Source organism: Anastrepha ludens, chromosome 4, assembly GCF_028408465.1.
Source record: "Anastrepha ludens isolate Willacy chromosome 4, idAnaLude1.1, whole genome shotgun sequence".
In the NCBI taxonomy this organism is placed as follows: Eukaryota; Metazoa; Arthropoda; class Insecta; order Diptera; family Tephritidae; genus Anastrepha; species Anastrepha ludens.
Genome location: NC_071500.1, coordinates 75,505,700 through 75,520,963, shown reverse-complemented (window position 1 = coordinate 75,520,963; position 15,264 = coordinate 75,505,700). Strand labels below are relative to the sequence as shown.

The window sequence follows — 15,264 nt, the reverse complement described above, 5'->3', positions numbered from 1 at the left end:
TAATTTTTTACATCCACAAGGAGTTCTGTCTGACCACCATTTGAAATATGGTCAATTCGGTAGGGGATGGTTTTCGTATACAACTCACGCGAAGAGTTTCCTACTTGACTTGACAATTAGGACATTTAAAATGACGCACAAGTTTATTGTCCCTACTCTTGCCACACGCAACACACCGTTGGTAATTCCTTTTCCTTTGTTTAAAATCAGTCGCGCAGCTAACAAATTGAAATTTGAATGAATAATAGCATTTCAGCCGTAGTTAAAAAGAGAGAAATGCCGAAATAACTTCTATCTTGTTGAATATGCCTTTTAGCTTAGCTTACTATGTTTTATCATGCTCAAAACTATAAGTATGATACACAAGCGGATATTAAAGAGAAATTCTCGTTTGACTTGTTTGCGAATTTGAGGTTAACATCTTTCATTTGGTTCATTTAAAAATATTGTAATATATTTTTCAAATAAGTGCCTTAATTCGAACGCTCTCTTACGATTGAGAACTTTCTTATGATCTAACTTTCAACTTTCCAGATAATAAAAACATTTTTTGCAACATTTTCTGAAAAAAGTATCTACATATAAAGGAATTGTACCTTATCACTTTTTTTGCATAATCATCCCCTATTGGAATGAACTTCTTCTGATGTTTCTTGGGCGCAAATTGGAATCGAATGCAGAATGTTCGTACTAATGCTTTACCGGCGCCCAGATTTTTATAGCCAATACATAAATGCTTAAGTTTTTATGTGACTTTGTTCATATTACTTCTTTTTAAATTTTTTAAGAAAACGGATGCTTTTTAGTTGCGCTCCCAAAATTAACCAAATGTATGTAGGTGATAGGGATTAAGGAAATCAAAATTTCATATGAAACTTGATAATAAATAAAAATCCCATCGTGACATTGTAAGAAAAAGAAAACTATATGTGATTTAGATATAAAACAAATCTGTTAAAGATTTTTGATACCCAAATTGTAATAATAAGTAAATTCGTCGTTTCTTTAAATGAATACTTGATTTCTTCTCTTTGTAACTTAAAATATAAATATAAATTTTATTATGAAAAATGCAATTGTAATTATAAAATTTACCCTTGCTCTGTTAGGATTCAATCACCAAATAAATGAATAAATAAATAAATAAAATAAATTCGCTTTATATTGTAACATAAGTGCTATTTTTTGGGGTACTAACGACGTAATTGCAGTATGATCCATATAATCATGCGGGCAGATATGCTATTCGAGAAAAAGGCTAGTCAATTTTTTGGTTTAAAAAAGTTTTACTTTCCGGTGTGAATACATGAAAATAAGAAGAGCTAGTTTAATTTTTTGATAATAAAATCCGGAAATGAGACTTATATAGTCTGTGATTATCAGGCTATTACACTGGCTCTTGGCGGCCGCCGTGGCCGAATGGGTTGGTGCGTGACTACCATTCGGAATTCAGAGAGAGAACGTCGGTTCGAATCTCGGTGAAAGATCAAAATTAAGAAAAAGTTTTTCTAATAGCGGTCGCCCCTCCGTAGGTAATGGCAAACCTCCGAGTGTATTTCTGCCATGGAAAAGCTCCTCATAAAAAATATCTGCCGTTCGGAGTCGGCTTGAAGCTCCATTTGTGGAACAACAGCAAGACGCACACCACAAACAGGAGGAGGAGCTCGGCCAAACACCGCAAAAGGCGTGTACGCGCCAATTATATATATATTAGGCCGGGTCGATTTGTGGGGAGGCAAAAAAATCGCCCATTGCTCTGTGAAAATCATATTCTAGGGATCAAAATAAGAAACTTTGCCGAAGGAACCATACCTCTAAAACGAATTCTGATGTCCCCCAATTTGGGTCGAACTTTTTAGTTTCTTTTCTCATGTAAAGGCCAAAAATGGTGATATTTTGAAATGATTGTATGGGGAACCCCCCAGGGGATTTCCAGGGGGTGTGCCACTGGCATGGGTGGATCGGCTGCCCAAAGTTAGTGAGGGTCGGTCATACATTTGGACTCGATTGGAGAACTCTAAATGGGTCAAAGTGGGATTTTTCGTTCGACCCAAATTGGGGTACATCAGAATTCGTTTTAGAGGTATGGTTCCTTCGGCAAAGTTTCTTATTTTGATCCCTAGAATACGATTTTCACAGAACAATGAGCGATTTTTAAATCGACCCGCCCTAATACATATATATATATATATATATATATATACTGGCTCCTATGTGACATTTGCCATTAAACTATTTGTTATTCCAAATGTTTTATGCTCGATCACTTAAATATCAAATCATTTTTTAATTTCAAACTATGGGTATTTATTTCCACGTTTTTAATACAACCTTGACTGCAGAGGAATCACAAACCTCAGCTGACATAGGCGGAATATAATTCCAAAAAGTAATGCGGGAAAGTGGTGGTGGCAGCCAAAGTATAATTTCAGAAAGTTAACCTGCAGTCCACTATTTGGTTGCCTCCGAAAAGTACTTTACATGTATGGTGTGGCAGCTCTTGCAGTTAATTTTGAAAATTAAGAAACATTCGAAAAGCATTTTGCTTGTCACGTAAGACGTCACCTTTAAACAATGAAGGCAAATATAAAGCATAAAGAACGACAAAATATTTGGCGCAGGCGTGTTATGGCTTCGCCTTTAATATTGGGTATTACACAAGTATGGTATGTATGTAATTTTGAAGCAGTACATCAATCTAAGGCCTTAAAATGGCAAGGTAAATGAATAACCAACCGATAGTAGATTTATAACGTCTGAAGTCAAAACGATAAATAGGTTAGGTGACCTACTTACACCTAGCGGCCTAATGCGATACCTCTAGTTAGGACTCCTAATGTAGTGAAACCACTTCATCTCTCGAAGATACACGATAAATTACTGTGGATGACAGCCGATTTCAAGTCTGTTGGGTATTCAACGAAGTAAGAGTTTAGGCAGCGCTATTGCATCCTGTAGATAAGTAGTAACTTATTTGTGGTATGTGGCCAATGGAATGTAGTACCTCACTTCCTTTATATTTTTCTTATGCACTAGAGTATCTACGCGAAAAGCAATTATACAAATAACCTACTTGAGTTGATGTAACCGGTTCGAGTTGGAGGCGCATAACTACATATTTTGCTGATTTGTGTTTTTATCTTGCGATTTGGTGGTTTCAATGGCGAAGAGCTCTGCTTTCTTGTTATTGTTTCGCTTGTTCGTTTGCATTTTGATTGAAATTTTGGCTCTCAAACCACCAAATTGCAAAAACAAAATCCGTGCAAAAAAGTATTGCAAATTTTCGTCTTGCATTACCTCTCATGGATCCCCCTTGAATAAAACGAAATGCAATAAAAGTAAATGTAAGTTTGCATGAGAACTATCTATATCGATAATTATCCAACCAGCTATCATGGAATGCTTCGCTTTCTCACTTTAGCTCACTCCCGAACGGGTGTTCGGAAGCTACCCAGAGAATACTTGGGCTAATCCCGGGAGTTGGGAGTTGCTTCAACTATATGTATGATAGAAGAATTGTCCTGGCCACTCCCAAGTGAATAGCGATCTGTAACTTTCCCCACTTGCATGGACTTCTACACATGGAACCATCCTCCAAATCACCTTAGAACGCAGAAAATTATGTCCAGAGAAATGAATGTATTGATCAGATCAATGTCAAGTTTAAGTCACCATCCAGCTTCCGTAATGGTTTGGTGGGGAATGTCTTGTAAAGACGTTACATCTCTTCATTTCTGCGAAAAAGGGATTCAGATCGTGGCAAAAAGGATGTCTTAAAAGACGTTGTGAAGCAGTTGATCAGCATTCTCTTCAGTAGAGAGCGTTGGACTTCCCAGCAAGATTCCGCTCCAGCCAATAAGGCAAAAATCACCCAGCAGGGGCTAAAAGACAATATTCCTGAGTTCATAGCCGCAGATGATTGGCCGTCTGGAAGTCTAGATCTGAATCTATTGGACTACAGTATGTGTTCAAAATTGGAGAGCATGGCCTCTCGAAGGCCTTACAGAAATTTTGAGAGTCTCAAACAATCTTTGATTCGAGCAGCGACGTCAATATCCATGGAAACTGTGAGGCCTCACATATGCACCTTCAAATCACCAGTATATTATTAGAGCGAACACAAAAATAGTATCAGCAGCGACACCTCTTTTACGAGCGCGGAAACTTATTCTCATACTCAATATTGTATGTCCAAATACGAGCGCGGATCAATAAGCCACTGAAAATTTAATCGATCTTTGTATTCGATAAAAGTGCACTTAATACTACGATTTCTCGAGGCTCGTAAAATGTACGTTTGTTACTTCTTTCATTCTTGTGTGCGGATACCCTGTTCTGGTGGCGCAACTTGCACTAGGTCTCTAAAAATGTATCGTATCATTGTCACTCAGTATTAGACGTATTAAATAGAGTTTTTTACAAATGAAATTCAGTGGGAGTTTCGCAAAATGGTTGCTTTCAGAAAGATATTTTAAAAGGAACTCATTTAATAATTAATGGAAGTGATGTTATATACAAGCTATTTTGTAGGTCATATCCTTGAAAAATTAGTCAGTAAAATGCATTTTTAGATGACGCTCATCTTAAATACTTTCAGATAAGATTACCAGATGAACTTTTAAAACAAAGCCATATTTAATAGTACAGAAATATGGTATATGTAAGTACATATTTATAGGATTTGCGCTGTTTCATAGCCATATTCGATTCGTCAGTTCTCTGCTCACCATGTTCGAACTCTACTTACATGATGGAAGTTATTGTATGATTATACTTCATAAAACTGCTATAACTCACTATACCATATTCAATGATGTTACCTCTCTAGCAAAGCTAATGTCCATAAGTTGAAATACTGTCAACGTATGTTTATTTATGCCAGTTGTTGCATCTATTCACCATTCGCTTATGCATGGCGATTCGAGGGCGGCTATGGTTACTATTCGTAAACTTAAAAAACAAACCTGCCCATCTGTAGTAGAAATAAAGGATACCTCTACATGCTCCCATTGGGATCGTGCACAACAGGTGTTTCGAGTCAGCGTTATCGTGGATGAAATTTGATGCATATATATGGACGTAGTTTTCGAAAGAAATACGTAACGCTCAGTGATTGAATTCTTGACTTATTCCAAATAGTGGCGGCACCGAAATTCATAGAGAATATGCGCCGCCGAACCCATAATCGCTGATGACGAAGCCGACATCCCCTTAGCAGCTAAGAAATAAAACTATGTGTTAGAGCTGTTGGCCTGCCAATTGAATTATTTCATATCTGATGTATGCTGAATATGTTGTACATATCATATTATCACATATTATCTATCTATGAAATTTAAGGGCCTTCGCAAATAAAGGTGTTTACTAATTAGGGTCTGATGGTAGATAAGAACATTTCGAGATGCCATCTGTTCTCATCTGTTCCTTTCGAGTGGTAAATACAACGCATTAACGTCGGGAATAAGATGAGTATAAAAATCCAATCCACAGTGCTGAATTGAATGGATACTGGATCAACAATGCGCAATGGTGAGTATCGGAGTTGATGATATGACGGGCAGTATGAATAGAATTGGTATATCCCAGTCATTTGTAAAGGTAAAATATCACCGTGTATATTAACGATATGAAGTGTTGTTACCTATTCAAAACACCATAACTTTTTTGTGTGAAACTAGTTTTTATTAATTTCAAAGACAAAATTGTTCAAACACGAATACAATTTTAACATATCGCACCCCAAATATAAAAGGGTCACAACTCAAAATGTACCTTCTGCTCAAATATGACATATGGCAAAAATAAATTTTTTGTTTTTTGGTAGGAATGTTATAAGCTTACATGGCAAATTTCAGCGTGATATGTCACATTATTTGTTGTCTGTGCTACTGTAAACAAGCAAGCTCGAGTGTGGAAAATTTTGAGTTGTGACCCTTTTGTATTTAGGGTGCGATGACTATAGCCTTCACACGGTCAAAAAATGAGTTGCATGCTGCACGAATGTGATCTTGAGGTATTTTGGCCCATTCTCGTATAATCTCTTTTTTCAGTGCATCCATACTGGCTTATTTTTTAGTCCTCTCCTTGTTCTCCCAAATGGACCAGATGGAATAGTCCATAGGATTTGCGTCATTGTGTGGACGAAATGAAGTGTGGAACATGATTTTTTAACCATTCTTGATTCACACGAGCTTTGTGAGATGGTGCAGAGTCCTGTTGGAACGTCCATGGTCGACGACCGAAATGTTTGCGTGTCCACGGCTCTAAATCAGCTTCTAAAACATTTTCCCGATAATAAGTCGCATTCACTTTAACACCAGGCTCGATAAAAGCGATTGGAGAGCGTCCATCAGCGGTCACTGCGGCCCAAACCATTACTTGCGATGGGAAATTGCTTCGAGTAGCCATACGTAGGCTCAAATTCTCGTATGAGCGTTCGGTCAAATAAACACGATCGTTTTGAGTGTTTATGAATTGCTCAATTGGGAAATTTTTTCATCAGAAAACACAATGTTAGGAAATTCGCCACGTTCGTGCAAGCGCAACAATTCCTTTGCTCTTTCGCACCGAACTTTTTTTTGCTGGGGTGAAAGATCGTGTGCTGGAACTTGTAAGCCTTGACCTTGAGCTCATTTTTCAATATGCGTCGAATGCTGTCTTGCGATATTTTCAGTTCTTTGGCCATTTTTCTTCCACTTCGACATGGATTTCGTTCAAGTCGAGCCTTCACTTTCCGAACCATTTCTGGCGTTGTTGCGGTTTTTTTGGTCCACCTCCATAGCGTTTTGCAATGCTACCAGTATCATTGTAACGTTTTATAGTGCGATACACAACATTTTATTCACTTTGAGGTGACTGAGCTCACGAACAATGGCTGGTTGTGATTTTTCGGCCAAATATAACACAATCACACTATTACGTTTGAATTCCATCACAGAAAAAAAATCAACAAAACTGAGACGCAAATGCTTTTGATGGCATAAACAATATATTGAACTGTCATTAGAACAATTTTGACGTTGATGTCATGAGCTGTTTTACAGATACAAGCAGTGTGGAGTTGGTAACACTTCATATCGTTCACCCTGTAATATCAGACCCTGAATTTAAATTTTTCTACCTACAGAATTTGAGTAATAAGTTTGCTTGGGAATGTCACACACACATTTCACAAAGTGTATGTGAGCGAAATTCCAATATATTATGTATGTACATACATATATATAGATACACGTGTACATATGTATTATTCGGCTTTGACCAGCTTTGACAACTGTAATTCGCAGAAGGGTTTCGCTTATTGTTGTCTATTGTTACTGGCATACATTTGTGCAACAAAATAATCTTTATGCTCTGCATTTGCGAGCAGTCGCTCTTTTTCTTCTTAAACAATAACTTTCTCTCTTTCTCTACGGATATAAAGCAGAGCTGACTTTGTATAAACATTTGTATGCACATATATGTTTGTATGTATAAACGCTTTCAGACGCGTTGTTAGTCTAATATGATACATATTTAAATTGGTATTGGGGGCACTAACTTCCTCTTTGCTAATGGAGAAATATTAAGTATACGGTGAAGACTCACTTCTATTGGACGGTCGTTTCTATTGGACACCGTTTAAGTCGGTTAAGCTTACATAAACACCTATCCTAAGTGGACGTGGGTCCATCACCAAAGACTACAATGATTTCCTTTGAATCCATATTGGAAAACTGCCATAATCGGACACACACACATCCCTATTAAGCACCCACTGAGCTGCAGTGGGATTATCTGGATATTTTATTTGGTATTCTGCTTAAATTTAAAATGAAGGCTAAATACGGTTTTGACCGAACTTTATATACTCCAGAAAATTTTAGTAAAATCAAAATTGAACTGACTGTTAATTTTGGAATAAAACAAACTCTTGGATAATGAGAGTTATAGCTTGAAACGTCAGAGGAACCTGTATATTTTAGAATATGTTCTATTTAGTTCACACTTTTGTTTCGTATGTTACTGATATTTCTGAGAATTAAATTACATTGAGTGCTCACTGGTTTCGTACTGGTTCAGTTTACGTGAATTTAGTTTGTGTTTTATGCTACAAATTCCAGTAGTTGCAAAATTTGTGAAGTTTACTATTAAACAAAAAAGTGAGGTTAATAGTGGTGTCAAGTATGTCAAGAATATAATGTACATATACATATCTATCAATATCTAGAATGCAAAAAAAAATAGAGCTTTGTTGAGAAAATTTGTTGCGGATTTATAATCTGGACTAGGATGCTGCTTAGCGATAACAAATTGTGAATAACAAAAAAGAAAATGGCTTTTTATTAGTGATTCTTACAGCAAAGGAAACTAAATGTGTGTATCTGTCGATATCATCAAATTAAAAACACACAAGCTTCAAGTTATTTTAAGGTCATCCAGTATTTAATTACACATAACAAAAAACACGAGACAAAATTTTTGTTCTTTGATATTTATTTTTTGAATATGATATCCGGCATATATCCGCCCCGGCTACGAGTTACAGAGTCCATTCGATCAGTTCAAGTTTTTACCACTTTTCCAATAAATCTGAATTATAAATCCATACGAGCTCAATCAACAAAAATGCGACGCAAACGAAGGCCCAACGACGAGGTGAGGGCACCGTTCATTACTCCCATTGTAAATAGCAAGGACCCACAATTCTAACTATGCAAGTGTCAACCTCCTATAAACCTGTAAGAACCTAAGGGTTCCTATAGAATCCCCTGGAAAAGTGTAAAAATTACGTTTCTTCACGATCGTATTTGCTTATTCTATTAAAAAAAAGTGGCGTACACTTCTGTTAGGTGTTTGGCCGAGCTCCTCCTTTGCAGCGTGCGTCTTGATGTTGCTTCACAAATGTAAATACAGTGCACTCGCGATAACTCGAACTAATTAAAACAGGCGCTGTTCGATTTATCGAATTTGTTCGACTTATCAATTGAGTGTGCTATGTTAAAAAAACAGTCATCGATATCGATTTTTCGATCGATTGTTGAAAATGGAAGCCAGTAGAAAATTTCTGGTCCATTGGCTGGATCAATGGTGTCACATTCGGCGGCATAAACATAGTTAAAATTAAACCATCCTCGGACTTTAATTCGATTTCTTTGGGATGTGATGGGGCATTATCAATTAGAAGAAGAGCCTTCTCAGGTAGTCCCCATCTTTCAAATTTTTTCTTACCTAAATATTAAAGTCATTTAACTTGGTTAAAACAATTGTTTTAATTAATCTGGATTTTACCTGCGGCACGAACGAATTATGAAACCAGTCTTTGAAAATCGCCGAAGTCATCCAGGCTGATTTGGAATTTTTGTACTCCACCGGACAGTTAAAATTTTTGAAAACTCGAGGATTTCTTGCTTTGTCAATAACGAGAAGTTTAAGCTTATGGTTGCCGGTAGCGTTAGTGCAAGCCATAAATTGCCTTATCTTTCTTTTTTATAAGACTTATGGTGGACTTGGCTACCCCATATTCCTTCGCTAGAGAAGTAACACTACGTCCACGTTTAATTTTGTTAAGGACTTCAGCCCTCTCTTTTAATGTTAAACACTTCAACCTTTTACGATCCATTACTCACGTGCACTGATATACTACAAATGACAAATTTAAAGCAATTTGGTCAATGCAAGATGTTGTTCCCAGAAAACTAACGGGATATTAACGCCGAAATATTCATATGGACAATACACTAGTATACATATAATTTATATACATATACTATTACATATGTATCTATGTACAAAATATACATGTTTGAAAAGAATGTGTGTACAAATAAATTTGTTTTTTTGTTCGAGTTATAGCGCTTTTTTATTGTTCGAGTTACAAAGAAGTCAATAGGGGAAAAAATGTGTTCGAGTTAGCACGTCGTTCGACTTAGCGGCTATTCGAGTTACCGCGAGTGCACTGTATATAACATAATTGTCAACCCAGCGAGCACAATTAATAATTCATAATATTTATGAAAATGCTCTTGTATCGTAAATGTTATACATACATATATTTAAAAAATAATAATCGCCGCAGGCGAATATTTGGACTAAAAATGACCCGAGTTTATATTCCAATATTTCACTATCTAAAGATATTGTTTTAGAGTCGCATGTAAATATGTAAAGGGTCTTTCAAAAGTGACGCTTAGGTGTTAGTAGTAAGTTACACAGAGAACAACGCGTTTAAATTATTGAAACTTATTATGCAATGGTCGAATTTTAAGAACAAAAAAAAAAAAGTTTTAAGAAACTGGTTCTGCCGAGTATAGAAAAAGGACTGGCACTCCTAAGTTCTGATGAGAATATTTCTGCTCCAGCACTAGTTTGAAAATTTTCAAGAAAGTACAGAATAGAGCGTCTTCATTTCTGAAAAAAAAAATTACGTGGCTTGTCTTCTGGCCCCGTAGCCAAATAAGCCAAAAACCAATCAGGTCGGGATTGCCTGTGAAGTGCGGAGAAGGAAATGGCAATGGATTGGTCACACACTTCGAAAAGACGACAATAATATGGTTAAACAAGCATTAAGGTGGGACGTTCAGTTAGAATACCTCGCACAACGTGGCGAAGATCAAACGAAACCGAAATGGCAACTCTTGGCTTATCATGGAGCGAACTTATGGTTATAGCACAAATCGTATTCGCTGGCGATCTGGAATTGTTGACATTCTGTGCTGCACAAAGAGTTAAAGGAAAAAATATATATATATACTTATATAGTCTGTTCAATTGAATTGTCTGAAATTTTAATATGTTGTTCACAACATTAATGGCTATCGCCCGTATTAGAATGATATTACTTTTCAATTATTTCGTATTTCTTTAATTCAAAAAAAAACCCGATTTTTAGACTGTCAAATTCAAAACCAAAATCGTACGGTCAATTTTTTTTTATTTTATTTTAGCGGGACATAGCTACAGTACTGATTAATAATTTTTTTGGCTTTTGTGTTTCAGATAAATATAAGAGCCAAAATAGACAACACCGTCCAGATCAAATCTTTCGGAAGGGTCAACTACAGCGTTATTTTTTAAATAATGAAAATTAAAAAAAAATTGTTTTTCATGTTTGTATGTAAAAGAATAAATAAAAAGCCTAAACATTTTAAATATCGTTTTTAATTTTTTTTATTGTAAAAAAAATTCCTGAAAATACCCTAAATTTTCAAGCTCGAGACCACCGGGACCCCTTAAATAATTTAATAAATAGTTTATATGTGTGGGATTGATTTAAAAATTGTCATGCTCATGACGTTAAATCGTCAGGTTCGGGAGATTCGCCCATAACCGAACGAAAAGTAACTTTATTAGTTTTCAGGTGTGGTAATCGTATATGTACTGTTATACATTTGCAGATTGTATAGATCCTCAACTGTTGTAGCAATGATGCTGCTGTTTCCCATATAAAATGAAACTACAACAAATTCAACCATACCCAGCATAGTTGAATTTGTGAAATACATACACATGTATGCGTATAAGTACATACATAATTTACAGTTTCCAGAGATGCTCACAAGCCGCACATTGTTTAAAATTTCGACTTCCATCTCCCTACTTAATGATTCCCTAATAGTCTTTCGATTTGCAAAATCGACTTCATCGCTATTGGACCCAAATATGTACATATTTTCAGTCAGAAGTTAAACAAAGCCAAATTCAAGATATGATCTCTGAAGCAAAACAAAATGTTTACGTCAAGCGATTTCTGAGTTTTTTTTAAATACATATACAAATTATGTATATATATATATATGCATATACATATGTATAAATACATGTACATTTATCACATATTGTATAGGCTTGAACTGATTTCTTTTTTTTATTGATTTACTTTATGTTCACTTAAATTAGAAAATAATGTGTTGGCCCTTTGATAGTAGACGGACACCTCTCTTGGGCGGACAAATATTACTTGACGTTGACTTTCGGCTCGAGAGAGTTTTCAGTGTACTCTTAGATTTTTTGTTTTTTAAAGCAGCAGTAAAACAGAAACAGAGGTGAATATAAAATACACAAGCACATACATTTATATATATTTATACGTAGAGAGAAAATGGTATTTCGGTGTGAACTATAGCGCTAACAAAAAAAAGCAATGATATCAAAACAAAGACGGGCTGGGATAAGAGTCATACATGCATATTTACGCACTGCCTTAAACTTTAGCAAACATATCTACATACATACACACGTATGTCTGTAATGTGCTTGCGAACATGACACATACTTAAATGACAGCTGATACCGCGCGCGCTCGGCTGACGCCTCTTCTTTCCAGTGTGGCTGGTTGGCGGTGGTTGTCTTACTTTTCCCGTTTGTATTTGTTATTTTTTCAGGGGAATGTTGTACGGGCTCGTCTAAAATGTATTATTAAATTGTTATATGCTGTTACTTCTTGCTGCCAAATATGTGGATGCTTCGGGGTTGTTGTTTTTCGCTACAAGTGGCATTTTTCTTTACGAAATTCTGAAATACTTTCCAGTAGTGCAAAAATCACTTAGCGCCTTGCAATCATTGTATCACTGCGACATTGGCCATTTTAACTGTGTTTATGATCTTTGTTGCTTTTCTTCTTGGTCTGGTGCTGATTGTGTTTTTTTACGCCATACAAGTACGATAAATACGTAATACTTTTCGCGTTGGCGTTTGGAAAACTAAGCACCTGCATGCTAGTCTTTTACTGCATGATTTTTATCAACCCTATTATATTTCACATACCCGCTTCCCAGTGTCGGATGCAATTCAGAGCAATTCCTATAGGAAACCACCACTGGTAAATGGAATAAAGCTTTTCGGAACGCGTAAAGGAATGCCGCCGTCAACACTTAATAAAGTCAACTACAACGGTACCAATAAACAGCTTTTTAAATATGTCTATGGAATCGACTATGCACCGGAGTAGAAGCCAGCCGGAGTAGCGACGTGAGGGAGTGGAACGTATTGGGAATAAAAGCAGGGCGCGTCGCTTTTTTGAAGCAGGCAGTTGATAATGCTGACGGTGGGCCAGTCAACCACCAATTATATGGAGAGTGAAATTCATGCGAAGAATCGAAGTATGGTATGCCGGCTAATTAGACAACTACTGCAAACCGCTAGATAGCCCAAAAATACCTTTTCTTTCAGATGCACAATATAAATGGTTAATAGTCGCACTCTATTTAGTTAACCATCTATAACTCCTACAGCCTTTCTCACCTTCTTAAGTTTTTCAATTCCAAAGATTTTCAACTCTTTTACTCGTCTATCCACCATTACTTCCGTCGTCCTTTTTGCTTTTCGCAGCTCCCGTTTTCGCTGATTGGACTGGCGAATCGGTTTTTGCTGCTTCCTTTCGGCTCCAATACTGCTACTTAATGTGCCTTAAATGCTTCTTCTTCCTCCTGATTTTCTTCTCGACATACATACATGGATACACATACACACACACACTTACACACTTTCACATGAAATTGCTATGAGTGCTGTAGATTTTCATTATCATTTGCCTTTTTCAGGTCTTTTTACAACTTCTATCAATTATTTATTTATTTATTTTTCATATTTTCTCCTCATTTTCATTAAGTTTTCACCAGATTTTCACAAATTTTCCACACGCGTCTTTAGGAAGAATATGTACTGCGCCGTATTTCTTAGTATTTTTCTGCGCGCATCTAACCGAAACTAAACTACTCGTACTTGCATGGAACAGTTCGTTCGTTCTTAGGAAAATACGGAAGCTTCACAACAAAAATAAGCTTTGCTTACCATGGAAATTCACCATCCACTCGCACGAGAGAGCAAGTTTTCGGCTTTTAGGCAGTCGTTCGCCCCATATCAATCATCAACAATTGTCAGCAGTCTAGAGAATTTAGAGAAGAGTGAGCGAAATAGATGGGGATGACTATAAGTATGTGTGAGCGAATGCCTCACGTTTCGGCGTTTTATTTCGCTGCTCCGGAAACAGCCCTAAAAGCTTTTTTCGCCGTTTTCGAAACTTCTATCCATTCAAGAATTATTATGCTGCTCTCAAAAATACTCTCATACTCTTGCTCGGTTGCCAGCTAGCTCCTGTCTACAGTTGGTCGCTTGTATTGTCGCCAACACAAATTCATGACGTTTTATGTTGCCTATGTTGTTTCATTTTCGTCGGCATTGTGGTAGTTTTTTCCATTCGAGCGCTGCGTTGCATAAAATTGATTTTTCTATTTTTACAATGGTTTCCCGAACGTCGGCGTTGCTGTTTCTGTCACTACATTTACAAGTGCGGACACTTCAAATTCGGTTGGTTCGAGTACCCATTTTCAAAGCGAAGGCGTACATTCACAGCTCATTGGCCTAAACGAGTACAAAGCGAATGTATCTCCTGTGATGGAGAATATCTTTTCTAGTAGCCTATTTTATGTACAATACTCATAGACCTTCCGCACAGAAGGTAACACAAGAAGATCGATTGAATAAATCATACGGGTAAAATTCCACCCACAAGGCGGGAAAAACCATTTTTTATAGGCCTGTTTTTTATTGCAATAGTAATCGCAACTCAAGGCTGAAAATCTTCATGATAAAGCCAAGGCGATGTAGCACGAATGAAAACATTTAACCTGAAAAATTAGTGGTGACTAGAAAGAATATTTCAATCAACCTGTTCAAAGCATAGGCTGATCATGTAGTAATAGTAGTTTTTTCAGTTGTGGTGTAACATCAGCTATTAAATTACCAATAGCGTCCAGCCGCGAAATTTTTTACCGACGAGCATTTTTGAAGTGAAACTTCTTAGGCGTCGATGGACGAGCGAGAATGGAGAGTAAAATTTCAAGGCCATGCAACGTTTTGGGCATTTTCGTTCCGCAAGAGAGAAAAAAGATATCACGTAGAGGAAAAGGAGAGAGAGAGCTATACCTTATATATATCTTAGATACACTTTAGGCTATTTTTCCTGAGTTTTTCCTTGTGGTTGCTAGTTTATAGTGAGAAATAACACTGCCTACTTTTTGGCGCTTGTTTGTTGATGCAAACTTGCAGGAAATATATTTTTGGTGCCTACTTTTTGGCGTTATATTTCCTTGGCGTCTACTGTTTGGAACGTTTTTTGGTCCTAATTTCTTTGGGGGTTTTTTGGTGCCTACTTTTTGGCGCTTATTTCCGTTTCCTGCCTAGTGCTTGTGCGTACTAAAAGTGCTATCCATTCCGGCGTCGGATTTATTGGTATTACCTTGCGGTAATTTGTGCCGTCGCTGCGTTTGTGCGGGTGATAAACGC

General features: G+C 36.7%; 1 protein-coding gene across 2 annotated transcripts in view; it reads right to left on the bottom strand.

The window, feature by feature from the left end:
* Window positions 1-13,670, bottom strand: part of LOC128859864 (uncharacterized) — a 32,505-nt gene extending 18,835 nt beyond the window's left edge. Inside the window, exon 1 of one of the 2 annotated variants that reach the window (XM_054096979.1) lies at window positions 12,254-13,670. The gene's annotated coding sequence lies outside the window, so the exon portion shown is untranslated. The remainder of the gene's footprint in view (window positions 1-12,253) is intronic. The other variant, XM_054096978.1, reaches the window with a different exon arrangement.
* Window positions 13,671-15,264: the final 1,594 nt, after the last annotated feature.